This window comes from Anser anser, assembly GCF_964211835.1.
Source record: "Anser anser genome assembly, chromosome: 3".
NCBI lineage: Eukaryota > Metazoa > Chordata > Aves > Anseriformes > Anatidae > Anser > Anser anser.
Window position 1 is genome coordinate 68,342,152 of NC_139722.1, and position 14,088 is coordinate 68,356,239.

Genomic DNA, 14,088 nt, shown 5'->3' on the forward strand with positions numbered 1-14,088 from the left:
TGATCCATTTCTTTAGCTACCAGAAAGACTCTCCTCCCCAACAGCAAGGGACCAGTCAGGTCTGAGCAGCTACATATGGGAACATCTTCTGTCAAGATCCAGTAATTAGGGGAATATCTTGTGACTGACAGTGTTGGAAAAGTATGCTCAGAGCTAGAATAGTCTCCTTGTTCTGTGTCTGTACAGGACAACCAAATTTCATCCTCTGTTTGTGTTTCAGGAGATCTATAGGACTTAATGGGTAAGAAGATGCTGATATGTCCATCAGCCTTCTGATTATAAAGGTAAATAGCACCTTTTTTGTTCTTGGTTACTTGAGTTGAAATTAAAAAAAAAAAAAAGAAGAAGAAAAAAGTAAAAAAGGATTAGATGTCTGACCTGCAAATGTAGTCTTTTTATACAAAATGCAGAGTGGGTTTATGCAGTAATAAGGCACTTAAAAAAATAAGGAAATATCTTTATTACTAACTTAGTTTCTGTAAGTCAGATTAAAAAGAAAAGAAACAACCACTACCACAACAACAATAAAACTAGACATATTTGGGCCCTCCAGGGTAAACATTCTGCAGAAATAATTGCTCTCTTTCATCTGCAGCTAAAACTGAGACAAGTAGTAACGTCCATAGTAATTATCAGTGGGTTAGTCATCCGCAAACACCTCTGGCAATCAGAGCTGAAGTTCCTAAGAAACAGTTGGAATCTCCCTTGGCTCCCTCCTTCTAGATGGAGAGGCAGCTGCTCCAATTTGCTCAAACATCTCTGGAGACCCCACTGATAAGTGAATAGGAGATACTGCAGCTTCCAAGGCGAGCTGTTTATACAGTTCCCAATCACTGCTTGAGAGCAATTGAGCATGGGGTCCCTTTCTGCCTCTACCTGGAAATTCGGTATTTCCAGCAATACCACAGCCTGTCTTCTGGAAGAGACATGGCTTGACCTGTACAGGTTCAGTGCCCCCTTAACAAAGTAGAGTTCACTTTGGATGGTATTATGTATTCTTGTCTAGAGTCAAAAGTCATTCTTTGTGACAGACTAATAAAACATTTATACTAAGTTGATTATACTCATCTCAGTGCTAAACCCCTGCCTCTGAAAGCAGCCAAGATTATTGACATATAAAGTGCATTCCAGCTTCAGCTGCAGAGCTCCAGGAGGCTTGCTATGTAAAACAAAGGATAAGGAGATTCATAAATTGCAGGAAAATAAGTCTGCAGTAAATAATTACTATTTAAATTATGTGACTCTTTTTTTCCCTTGCCATGATAAGTCTTATATACAGAAAAGAGCTATTTAAATATTTGAAGTTAAGTGAATTCTTAATTTATTACAAGTTTTAACAGCTGATATAACTGACCAAATGTTTACTGATGGGTTTTATCACAGAAAAAAAAAACCTAAAAGGGGACTGAATGTTTCAAAATAGTTAATCGGAACAAATAGAATTATTTTGGTTTTATTTTCTTGTTTTGCATAATCACATCTATATTTCATATGTGCATAAAAAGTAACACATTTTGAAAATCCCATACTACAGATTTTCAGAAATGCTATTCACCAGAAAATGTTGTCTCCTCCCTCTGTTTCAAAATGCCTCAAAAAATATAACTTTCAAAAGCTCTTCAATTACCACTAGTTCAAGCTGCAAGGAATGAAGATCACAGTCCTTCTTCAACTACTGTTTAATCATTTCTGGAAGTGATTGTTTGAAATATTCACTAAATGCTTATACAACTTAAATATGCTTATATAACTTACACAGGTCTACATAGACCTGTGCATTTGTATCAAACGTCCTCATTCAACTAAGTCATATTGCTGACTACCCTCAGGAAAATGAGTTATATAGGATGGAAAAAGCCTTGACAGTGACAGATCATAAGCCTACCTGAGCTAGTAAGCCTCTGTCATCAGACCACCTTTGCAAGGGCTATGATTTTAAATCCATGGGACATAAATCTTGGTTTCCAAATCCAAAATTATAAATCTCAAGTACCTTCTTCTCACATATTCAGCATTAGATGTTACTAAGTTCATCCTAAGTCCCAGGATCCATCTGCAAGCATTCACATTTTACAATGAAACAGTAGAATAAGAGCAAGTAGGAACCCATCCCTGAGGACATGTATCTCCACTGCTCCTGAACAGGTGTCCTGATCATGTCCTAACTTTCCTCACACTGCTCCTAGCTTAACTATTGCTATTCATTGTGAGAACAAAAAGAACATATTTCTCAAACTTGAATCCTCATGCTCTTTTGAAGACATTAGGTGGTTTTACCCCGTAAAAATGCCAACTTTCCTAACTTCTTTCGTGTATAATTTTGAAAAGATATTTGTTTTTCTAGGAAGAGAAAAGGTAGCTTTCAATACATTCAGAAATTCATTAAATTTCTTCTGTGGTGTTCAAAGCAACTATGTGGTCCAAGTCTCAGGATAAAGCATAGCCTTTCAAAAAAAAAATAATAAAATAAAATAAAGTTTCAAAATTCCCAATATGGAGGAAAGGGGAAAGGGAAAAGGGAGAAGAACACAAGAACCACAAGAACAACTCTTACCTTTCTAAGAAAGGTAAAACCTTATTCTGAGATAATATCTCTGCATCTTAATCTAAGTTTAATTACTTTAGATATTAAAACATCCAGTTTGTTTTCACATATGGTTTCACTGCATACAGAGAGCAGTGCTGCTTAGTGACCATACTAATATCAGAAAACATTACCTGTTTTCACCTGTTTAAATTAATAATGTTTCATTAGATGAAAAAAAAAAAAGTTAATCTGTCACTCATATGAACACAAATATTTTCTAAAATGCTTCTTGAAGATGAGAAATCAGGTTGTCAAGTTATTTTTAGCATTTTTTTCAACTCTGCAACCGGGCATTAAAGAGCGGTGAATAAATGTTAAAATAATCTCAGAAGGTTCTTTCATGTAAAAAATGAGTAAGCACATGAGTATTTCACATCTGTAGAAAGAGTGAGTTATGTCTCAGGCTTAAGGGTGTATCTATCAGTCATCTTTCTTTTAACAATAGAAAGTATCAAAATAATGCAAATTCTATGTCCAGGTATTTGCAAAAAGGGCAGAAAGACATACATTTTTAAGTAAAACAATGACTTTAAAGTAACTGCTAACTTTGATTGTTCAGATTCTGTCATTAAGTAGCTGAGACACATTTTGAGTATTAAATCTAAAGCTATCTTACAAGAAAAAATAACATTCCGTTTTCTTTGTTTTCTTCTAATTAATTTATTGTGAGTAAAGTGTCATTTTTTAAAATTATTATTCTTATTTTTGTTTTCCAAAATAGGGTTTAAGTCACATCAGAATGTTGCACAGCCTTTAGCACCTGTGGCTCACCTTATGGCCTCTCTCTATAAACATTTTACAGGTCAACACAGTATAACTATAAAGCTTTCTATTAGCCACGTAAATCAGAATTCTTAAATTCTTTCTATGTATCCCCTGAAAATCTTCCTCTCTTAAGAAAATAACATTCTTCTATGCCATACTCAGTATTAGTCTTCTATTACTGTGCCAATGCTCATTTTACAAATAGATATTAACACAACACAGGTGCCTGAAAAAAAAAAAAAAAAAAAAAGTGGATTCTCTAAGTCCATCCCTCTTTTTCTACACTGAAAAGATTCTGCCAAGAAGTAGCATTGGCTAAGTAATTTCTTCTCTGTGCTCATGACGTGTACTTAGATTTCTGATATTAGTATCACTAACAAATACTCTTTATTTGTATTTGAGCACTCACCAAACTCTGCTGTGTAAGAATAATTTAAATGCTTATAGTTTATGCTTGACTTGGAACCTAAACATCAATAAGTGTATCTATTCTCAGATAGTGCCTTACAATTCCATATTGTTAGGTCTTGACCTTTTTTTAAAGTTCTCAGATATCATGTCTTCTCTAAAATATTGTTCGGGAATTTTTCATTTGAAAGAGTGTGGTCAGTTGACCTTAGCCCCACTGCTGACTCACTCCAAATCCCCAGTTGGATAGAGAACATAATAGGAAGAGGAACAGCAAGAAATCTCTTGGCTTAAGATAAAGGGTTTAATAAGCAAAGGAAAGAGGAAGGATAAAGACAAAACAAAAACAACCAACAAAAAAAAAAAAACACAGATGCAAAGAAAATCACTCACTACCGCTCATTCACGATTAGACTGATTTCCAGCCAGTCTCCAAGCAATGGCTACCTACCCCAACAGAACATCTCCCTTTTGCTTTTATTGATGAGCACGATGTCTTGGTGTGGAATATCCCTTTGGTCTGTTCCAGTCAGCAGCCCTGGCTATGTTCCCTCCTAACTTGCACAGCCCCAGCATCCTCACTAGAATAGAGCAAACACTGTTCAGCAGCAGCTAAAATACTGATGTTTGGTCAATGCTGTTTTGGTCACAAATCCATAAACACAGCATAATATAGGAAGAAGATTAAATCCATCCCAGTCAGATCTAGTGAGATAAGGAAAATAAAAATTAAGTGCACAAGAGAGAATGACAGTAGCTCTGCAGGAAAAAAATAAAAATAAAAAAATACAAAAGCTATTTATTTTCAATTCCATTAAAATAAGAGAGATGGAAAAAAAGATTTTTTCCCTTGTTTATAATTCATCTGGGGAAGTGTATTTACAATATATGAATTTGCATAGAAATTCTGTCATTATCACTATGACAATATTAATAGTAAATCATAAGCATGGAATTGTATATCTCAAGGGAGCTATACAGTAGATCATCTGCATTTCCCACAGGAAGGAGCAGCTAACTTTAGCTGTGGTAGATATAGTCTTGCTGGTTGAAAGGGCTACTGAGGATAATGGCCAGAGCTGGGATAAATGACTTGGAAAAAATGCAGTGAAGTAAAGGAATTGTACGTTGGCAAACAGACATGGATATACTTGAAAGACAAGACAACTTTGGTAGGAGAGATACTTTTGCAACAGCAGGTTTGTTTTAAGATGAGGGACAATCAAATGGAGAAGGGAAAATGCAGTCTTTTAGAAGAAAACTCAAGAGCTGAAAAAAAAAAAAAATCCTAAATAGACCCAAAGGAAAACAGAGCACCAAAATGATTCAAAATGATGAGCAAAAGAAACACAATAAGAAAGGTTTCTGTTGTTTTTTTGTTTTGTTTTTGCTTGTTTATTTGATGTTTTATGTGAGTGTTTGGTTTGGATTTGCATGCTACAAAACAAAATGAAGAACAGTTGTATATTTCAACCCTGTGCAATGCATTCTGTATATTTGGTGTTTCCAAAGAGGCCAATCTATAGATGCTTCATTATAGGAACATTATTGTTCCCTTAAGAAAAAATAGATTGTTGGGAATCTGTTCCCTACATGGGGCTTAGATGCACCAGAATTCATCTAGGGCACTATGGTCTTTGACAAAAAACTCGAAAAATGGGAAAGAGCAGTGTCACACATTGCTTCCATGTCTGGCAACCCTTCCTGTACATTCAATGCTAGCAGCAGTTATTTCCTTCTACTCAATGCCACAAAAGATGGCACAGAAAGAGTGTTGGAAGTTCCATTTAAGAGGAAGATAAAATCTGGTCAGTACCAAGACCAAGTCCTCCCCCCCCCCACCTCCTTCTCTCCACCCCCCCCCCCCCCCCCCCCAATTTTAAGAATACACTGTCATGAACTAATAGAAAAATAGAAGTATTCCAGGCTAAACTAAATTATACACAGTATTATCTGGGCCACACAAATTAAATATCCTTTTAGTTTGTGTGAAAAAATTCTCTTGATTTCCCAAGATAATTTTAAAGTGGTCTCACTTTCAGTACCTCCATAACAATGGAATGCTATACTACAGTCAAATAACAACGATAATAGAGTCCTTGTAGTGAAAAAATACTTTGTAAACTACCACAATCCTCCAACCACACATCTTCAGGCAGAACAATGGAAATGCTACAAAGATAAAAGTAAAATACATCTTGATTCTCTTTGGTGTTTTGGTCAAAAATCAAGGACAAATAATGAAAACCAAGAATTAAAGATAGCTGGTGGGAGGGAGAGAGAAGAAAGCGAAAAGAAAAACTGGCCCTGGAAACAGGGACACAAAGCAAAACTTAAATAGGACTGATTCATTTTAATACATCTAGCTATAATTTTTTCAGCTATCGCTTTCTGAATAGCTCAAACATCCCAAAGGTAAAGGAGAAAACCTTTAAGAGTAAAGTAGGATGGACACCTAAGAGCAGGTACCATTATAATCTTGCTGCTCACCAGCCAAAGATCAGAGATTTCCTGCACAGCATTCCACTTTATGCATCTTTCCTTCTCTTTTTAGATGCATTTTCCTTTTCATTCCATACATGTTTTTTCCTCTTCATTCTGTATGGTTTTTTTCCTCTTCTTTCTCAGAGAAATAACAATTTACTTTGACTAAGCTGTGGAATTTTCCCAAGCTGTTTTGAGCTTGCAACCATAGAGGCAGCTAAAAACTTAAGCAAACTTGTTTTGATCCATGGTTGGAAGGAGGATGGTCTCTGCTTCTAGCAGTTAGATTGCAATAGAAGTCTGAGCCTATGAGTAATTTTTAATAGTGAAAAAAAAAAAGAGCATTTTCTTTCTCTTTTGGGGATTTTTTCCCCCACCCCCAAGGACTTAGGATTCAATTTAAATCAAAACAATAGCCCCAAATAATCTGAAGTAACCTTCCAGTTTTCACAGAAAGGACTCAGCACCATCATTTCAGAGACAGTCAAATGATTAATTTCCTTTTAAAGATATTTTACAGCTCCAGGCAAAGGGATATATTGTTAAAATGAAAAATTTATTTAATATTTTACATTTCAGATGCCACACTGGTTTTATTTTTTTCTCCTTTATCTCTAAGAGCAGGACTAAATGAGCCAAAATTTCTGCATTCAAAGATACTTAGTATTTTAGCTATTTAATGTTGTGCAGGTCATAATAACAACTTAGAACTGTCGTATAAAAACTTGCCTCAACAAACTGAAGAGGAGATTCCCTGTTCAAATAACCCATAATACTATCTTTGTATAGAAAACATGTACTAGTGTTGTGGGTTTTTACCACATCGGGTAGGCTTGACAGCTTTTTCTGATTCAAATAATGCTACAACTATTGTTAAGTATATAAAAGGATATGCAAAACCTCCCTGAATCCCTAGCAAATATTTTCATATGAAACCAAACTTCTTTTCTTTTCTTCCAGAGGTGCTTTTCTATTTCTGGCATAGATTCATATAGATTCATTCAGACAAGAAAACAAAACAAACAAACAAAAAAAAACACTACAACAAAAACTAATTACTTCATAGTTTAGGTGAGTTTCTGTGTCAAACAGAGTAGCTAACTCCTCTGGATTTGTAAAAATGTAAGTAGTATTTCCTCTATCCCCTAGTTCAATGGTTATTTTAGAATCATAGAACCATAGAATATCCCAAGATGGAAGAGACCCACAAAGATCATTGAGTCCAGTTGCTGGCTTCACACAGGACCACCCAAAACTCAAATCATGTATCTGAGAGCATTGTTCAAATGCTTCTTGAACTCTGGGAGGCTCAGTGCAATGACCATGGCCCTGGGGAGCCTGTTCCAGTGCCCAACTACCCTCTCAATGAAGAACCTTTTTCCTAATATCCAGCCTGAACCTTCCCTGTCGCAGCTTCAAGTCATTATATATATAATACATATATATAAAAAATACATATATATGTAAAATCAGAAGTAACTTCCTTTCCAAGGGTGTGTGTGACCCATAATATCTCTATTATATCACTCTAATAAAAGACATATGCTATTAGAGGGTCCAGACTACTACAGCAACATTAATACTGAGCAGTAAAACAGACTCTGACACCCTCTCTACAAATTCATCACATTTTAAACACTTTCTTGAACCACACTGACTTCTGCTTAAGTTACTGTAAACTGAAAGATGATTATCTTCCTCTAGGATGTGAAGTAGCAACTTGTCTTTACAAATGCTTTTATAAACTGGAGGACCTGGAAGATCTATAAGGTAGTGCCTTTTGTTCCCCTCTTGCCTTTATGTAACAGAACAGTATGCAAGAACAGTTTCAATAAAAACACTCCAAGGCCCACAGCTTTGTAGTAAGAGATATGGTGAGGCTCTCAAATCAGCCTCCTTGGGCTTCCAAGGTCATCAAATCTTTGCCACGACAGATGGTGGCGCAGTGGGAGAGCAGACTGAGCCCTGCAGGACATGAAAAGATTTGACCATTGAAGAGATACAGCTGAAAAGCTATCCCTGTTTCCAATGGTCTTGATTAGAAAATAGAGTTGCAGAGCGGCACAGTATTTTGCTGAGGAAAAGCTGATGCAGAGGAGTTTTTTGCCTAGTCATAGTGAACAAAACTAGGCAAAAAAGCTCAAGAAAGAGTGCTGCCTTGGCACTGGCATTGATGGGTCAAGCGCTGTACTCTGCAAAACCCCAGGTAGTGCAAATAACTGTTCATAACATTAAACAGCACAGGCTGTGAGAGCAAACACACTAGCATTGCATATGCTTGGGAGTAGTAAAAGATTCACAGTTCTTTTTGTGATGCATTGTGGTAAGCTTTATGTCTGTGAGACACATAGGCACACACATTTGTGTTAGCTGAAACATTATTTTATGAAGAACTATGTTTAAAAAAAAAAAAAAGTGTATTGTGGGTACCTTTAACTCTCCGCTGTCACCTAGCATTGGTGTGAATTGCACAATTACCTAAAGGCATTCAGTTCTATACATTCAGTGATTTAAGCAGCTGCTCAAAAAACTAGAAAAGCCTTTGAGTATTGCACATCATATACATGCATCTTTCATTCAGCTGTCACAGCTGCCTGTCTGAAAGACACACTTGAATCTCCCTTGAATTTTTTGCTCACATTTCTGAAGCACAAATTCTACTCTAAATGGAATATTTCTTTGTAACAGAGTCCAAATCATTGTCCCAGTCAATAATGTTTCAAATATGTGCTTGCAGCATTTTTACATGACTTGCTGTCAAAAAAAAATAAATAATAATAATAAAAAGTCTTTAGATAAGCTATAAGTTATCTTTAGGTACTTTAGCAAAATTGATGTTGATGTGTATTGACTAGATTATTGCTCATTAACTTCCCGTGCATCTTAACTTAGTAACATCAAGCTTAAAGTCTCTTTCTGAATATTATCATACCTACCATTGATACAGAAAACAGCAAAAACAGTGATCTGGGACAAGATACTGGCACCTTAATGGTCAAAGTGAGTGACTAAGGAACACTTCTGCCTGTCTTCTTGGTCTCAGTCAGTACCAAGAAATATAATGTATTTCACAAAGATTCATTGGCTAATTTTAGTATTTCTTAACCACAGTTTTCAAAAATATGGGGGGAGAAATTCTAAAGGGAATTGCAGCTAGCGGTTTGAAACCTACTGTTTGTTACTGGGTGAAAAATTTGAGTCCCTCACTGAAGGACTCTCCCCTATATGTGTGTGTCCACATGTGTGTGCCTTACTTTGGGCTTCTGCCATCAAACAATTTTTATGGAGCCGGTTGTTCCCCAGCTATAAAATGCTCCATTATATATATATATATCCATTTTTGCAGCCTATTTAACAGTTATGAGATAAAAGAAAATCAATATACAATATTATTTTTAAAGCATTATTCAAAATTACTGGCTAGAATTTTTTTTGAAGATATTCTAGCAGCTTTTTTTTTTTTAGTTATTTTAATTATATTTTGAAGTGTTTTTGCTGTTCTTCCAGAAACTGATTAGTAATCTCTGCTGTGACTGTTACAGTGTATTGTTCTCATTTAATTGTTAAGTCACTTTCTCATCAATGGTCCTTCCCAATAAGTAGAATAAACCTTCTATTACTCAAGCAATTAATCAAACAGTGGGGGAAGAAATAGCTGACATAATTACTATTTGAAATCCTAAAGTTATTTTTAGCCAGCAACTCCTGCTTCATAAATTAAAAATCATTAAATATGGCTTATTGTGTTACACTTTTTGACAAAAGCATTATGTTTTTCTCTTCAGTCTTTATGGATGTTGCCTTAACTAAATGAATTCCTGAAACTGTTAGTTAAATTCTAGAATTTAGAGCGCTATGAGTATATAAGCACACACTCGTTTAAAAATGAAAGAGAATGATGTGTTGTGAACCTGATCCTTTCCAGTGTTCAGTATCGACAGTTTATATTTAAATTGGAGCACATTTTACATCCTTTTAAAATACACCCTAAATTTTTATTAAAAAAGAATATATATATATACACGTATATGTGCAGCAAACGTGGGATAATCCTACAGCTTCAGCTCTACTACCATATATTATTCTAATCAATGCCCACATTTTTAGTGCATAAAGTATGTCTTTTCAGCTATTTCTATTTCTTTTTCTATACACTGACTTTTCTGATAGAGGTTTTAATATGTTCATTCCATGCCTCAATTCAATTAACTTTAATTATTTGTTAATACAGAAAATGTTCCTTTTTACCACTGGTGGAAAAGATGCAATTCAGCATACTTAATACTTAATATTTATTTTACTATTTTAAAGCAAAACATTGTCCTTACTTGTCCCAGTTTGTTAACCTTGAATATTGTAAAATAGAAATCTTTGACACACTATGATGATTTTTTTGTTTCATCACTGTTTATTTCAAATGAACTGATTCTTGCACATAAGTAAAAATTTCACAGTTTATTTGACAAATCTGAATTAAATATATTACATTACATGGTCTATGCATCCTCCTGAACAAAGCACTTTTATGAAAACTAAGGTATCAGTACTTTGCTTGAAACCACAGCCCTAGTTTTGCTAAAAGGGGATGCAAATACCTTACCAGGTTTGCAACAGGCAAAAATACAACACAACTTACACTGACCTTAAAGAGAAGCAATTAGAAGTTACTCGTTGCAATCAAGTACCCAATATCGACTTCTGACATGCAATTAAGTTTCAGAATAACAGCTTCAGACAGAAGAGAAATAGGAATAGGGGGCATTTATGTTATGGTGTCTCTTTTCTTATAAGAAAATTACAGCCTAAATATAAAAACAGATGGGAGAAAGAATTTGCTGTCACCCCCATGTAAACAACACTAAGATAGGGTAAACATCTCAGTCCAATCATACAAGTGTCTTGAAATACAAAGTAGAGCCCCTGAGCCCCAGTTCCATTTTGACAAACTGCCAAATAGTGAGAAGTTCAGAAACTTGTAGATATCTGTGTTCTGGAGCAATTTTGTCATCAAGAGTATTTCTGAACATTTTGGATTTATGTCATTTGATAGAGTTTGATTATTCTTAGCCTGCTTGCTTCATAAAGACCTTGCTTCATGTTTATTAATTACCTGAACTGGAAAGATAACACTATCCTTCTTGTGTAGTCTCAAGCAGCATAAATAGCTTCCCTAACAATAATTATTTATCCTTAACTTCTGTTTTGCCCAGACATTCCCTTGTTAATGGTTTAGTGTTCTTTTAATATTTTGTAATTGTTCTCTTTGTAAATCAGTCAGCTGGTCGTTCGGTGTTCTTGACCTCCTTCCCAAGTACATTTTTGGCAGACTACCACACTCGCAGTTTCAAACACTTGCTTTCTCAGTTCTGTTTTGTCAAGTCTTTCCAGTCCAGTTTGTTTATTCACTTGGCTTTACAATTGCTTCTCCTCAGATCCCGGTTAGGGTCATGCTCCCCTCTCTTATAAACAGAATATTTTTGTTTTCCCCACAAAGCTGGCATCATCTCGTCTTCCAGTTTGGCTGGAGTGTGAAATTCAGTTTCCTTTTCTTTTTTCCTTTTTTTTTTTTTTTGTAGCTATGGATGAGTTTTGTTCCTCTTGCTATGGCTGTATATCTCCATTCCTACAATGGCTGTTCAAGTTGCATTTAAATGCTATCATCCAGAACAGAAATTTTACTGGATAGAGTGGTTTTGAGCCTAACATTGTGTTTTCTTTTCAAATGCTAATGCAGACAACATTTCCAGCTTTCACTGCATTTCTGGAAGTCAGATCCTGCTGTCCAAGAAACAGCTTGCAGCACTGTTCATATGCCTCAAGACTACATACAAAAGACATATTCTTTATTTGTTCCTGTTTGAATTTTTAAAAGTTTGTACTTGATTCAGTTAAATGTCACTGAAACATAGACAGGACTCTGCTGGAAAAAATGTGTTTTCCTTACTGAATGCTGGAGTCCCTGTGACATTTATGGTTGCAGTTTTCCTGTGTTTCTTTCCCATGTCAAAAGTAACCATAGCTTCCAGATGTGAAAACTGACTAGCTCTCCACATTAATGATAGCCTTTTCTGTGACTATGCATAGAACCAGTTTGAGAGAGTATTTTAAACTGAATACATAAATAAATTGTGAAATATTAACACTTTCTGCTGATCAGAAATTCCAGGCTTTAGACAGCTCTAGTTTAGAACTTCTGGAATTGATACATTTATTGTTTATCTAGTGCAAAAATAACTGCTTTGATTATGAAGTCTTCTCCAAATCATAAACAGTGTTGAAAAAAATTGTGTTCTGATTTCCTCATTCAGATCAGCAAATTTGATTGTGGAGGCAAACTGTTAGGAAATTGGCATTAAACCTGGGAAGTGTATGCACTGCCTCAGGCTAGCTTGCTGAGACTTTTTTTTTTTCCCTCTCTGCATAGCAAGCTTTGAGCAGAATTGCATAGCTATGGGGTGAAAGCAGAGAACTACAGATTTGCTCCACTACTTCTTGGTTTGTCACAGACAAGATTTGCAACTTCAAGTACAGACAGCACATTTTTAAGTCTTCTTGTTCACTCCTACTGTAATTGAACATCATCCTTGAAGCTCCCAGCAGAGCTGGATGGAGGCTTACTGACTAAAAATCTTAGCCTTTCCCTCTCCCCAGATCTATTTTCAGCTAAAAATGTCCTTTGTAAAATGGACACCCCTTACTCATCCACCCCTTAATCAGTGTACTGATAAGGAAACTGGATTTACCTCTAACACAACTCCAGCAAGCTAGACCTACACGTACAGACCATACCATTGAGCCAGAAATCAGTTTTCCCACATTGTCACAAGCCCCATCCACTTTTTTGGAATGGGCTGTGAAAAAGGTGCTCAGCCTCTAACACCTAATATGTTGTTTTTATTTAACCCAGCAGGCACCACCCAGAGGCTCATTCACTCTCCCCAGGTGGGATGGAGGAGAGAATCAGAAAGATAAAAGTTTGACAACTCATGGTTTGAGATAAAGACAGTTTACTAGGTAAAGCAAAAGCCACATGCTCAAGCAAGGTAAAACCAGGAATCCGTTCACTGCTTCCCATCTGCAGCCAGGTGTTCAGCCACCTTATTTCAGGAAATAAGGGTTCATCACCTGTAACTGTTTCTTGGGAATACAAATGCCATCACTCTGAATGTCCCCCTTCTTTACCCCAGCTTTTATTTGACATCATATGGTGGTGGGACATCCGTTTGGTCAGCCTGGGCCAGCTAGTTCTGTCTCCTCCCAGCTCCTGGTGCACCCCCAGCCTCCTCACTGGCAGGGCAGCATGAGGAACTGGAGTCCTTGGCTCTGTGTGAGCACTGCTCTGCATCAACTAAAGCATCGGTGAGTTATCACCACTATTTTCATCCAAAATCCAAAACACGGCATTATGTGATCTTCTGTTAAGAAAACTAACTCTGTCCCAAAACCATGGCACATGTATCCCGGACAGGCCTTAGGACGGGACCTAGCTCTGCCATTGGCAAGCTAGTGAAAATATTGCTGCCTTGGGAATGGTTTTGTGTAATTGCCTCTTCTGGGATCATTACATCTTCTGAAGCATCTGAACAACATCTGAAACTGTGTACAGCAATGAGGAGTGGCATCAGATGAGCAGTTAGTCTGATCCAATGCGGCAAGGCTCATGCAGAGCTTAAGCTTGTCACATTCCAGCATAGGAGTGACATGTGCAGCATGATACTTGCCTATTATGCAAGAACTGTACAGAGCTGAGCCTGGCTGACTAGGTTTTTATAGAATGAAGGACAAAATGCAAATCACTTCTAGCAGTTTTGCAAAGCTGTTTTCAAAAAGAAAGAAATTAAATT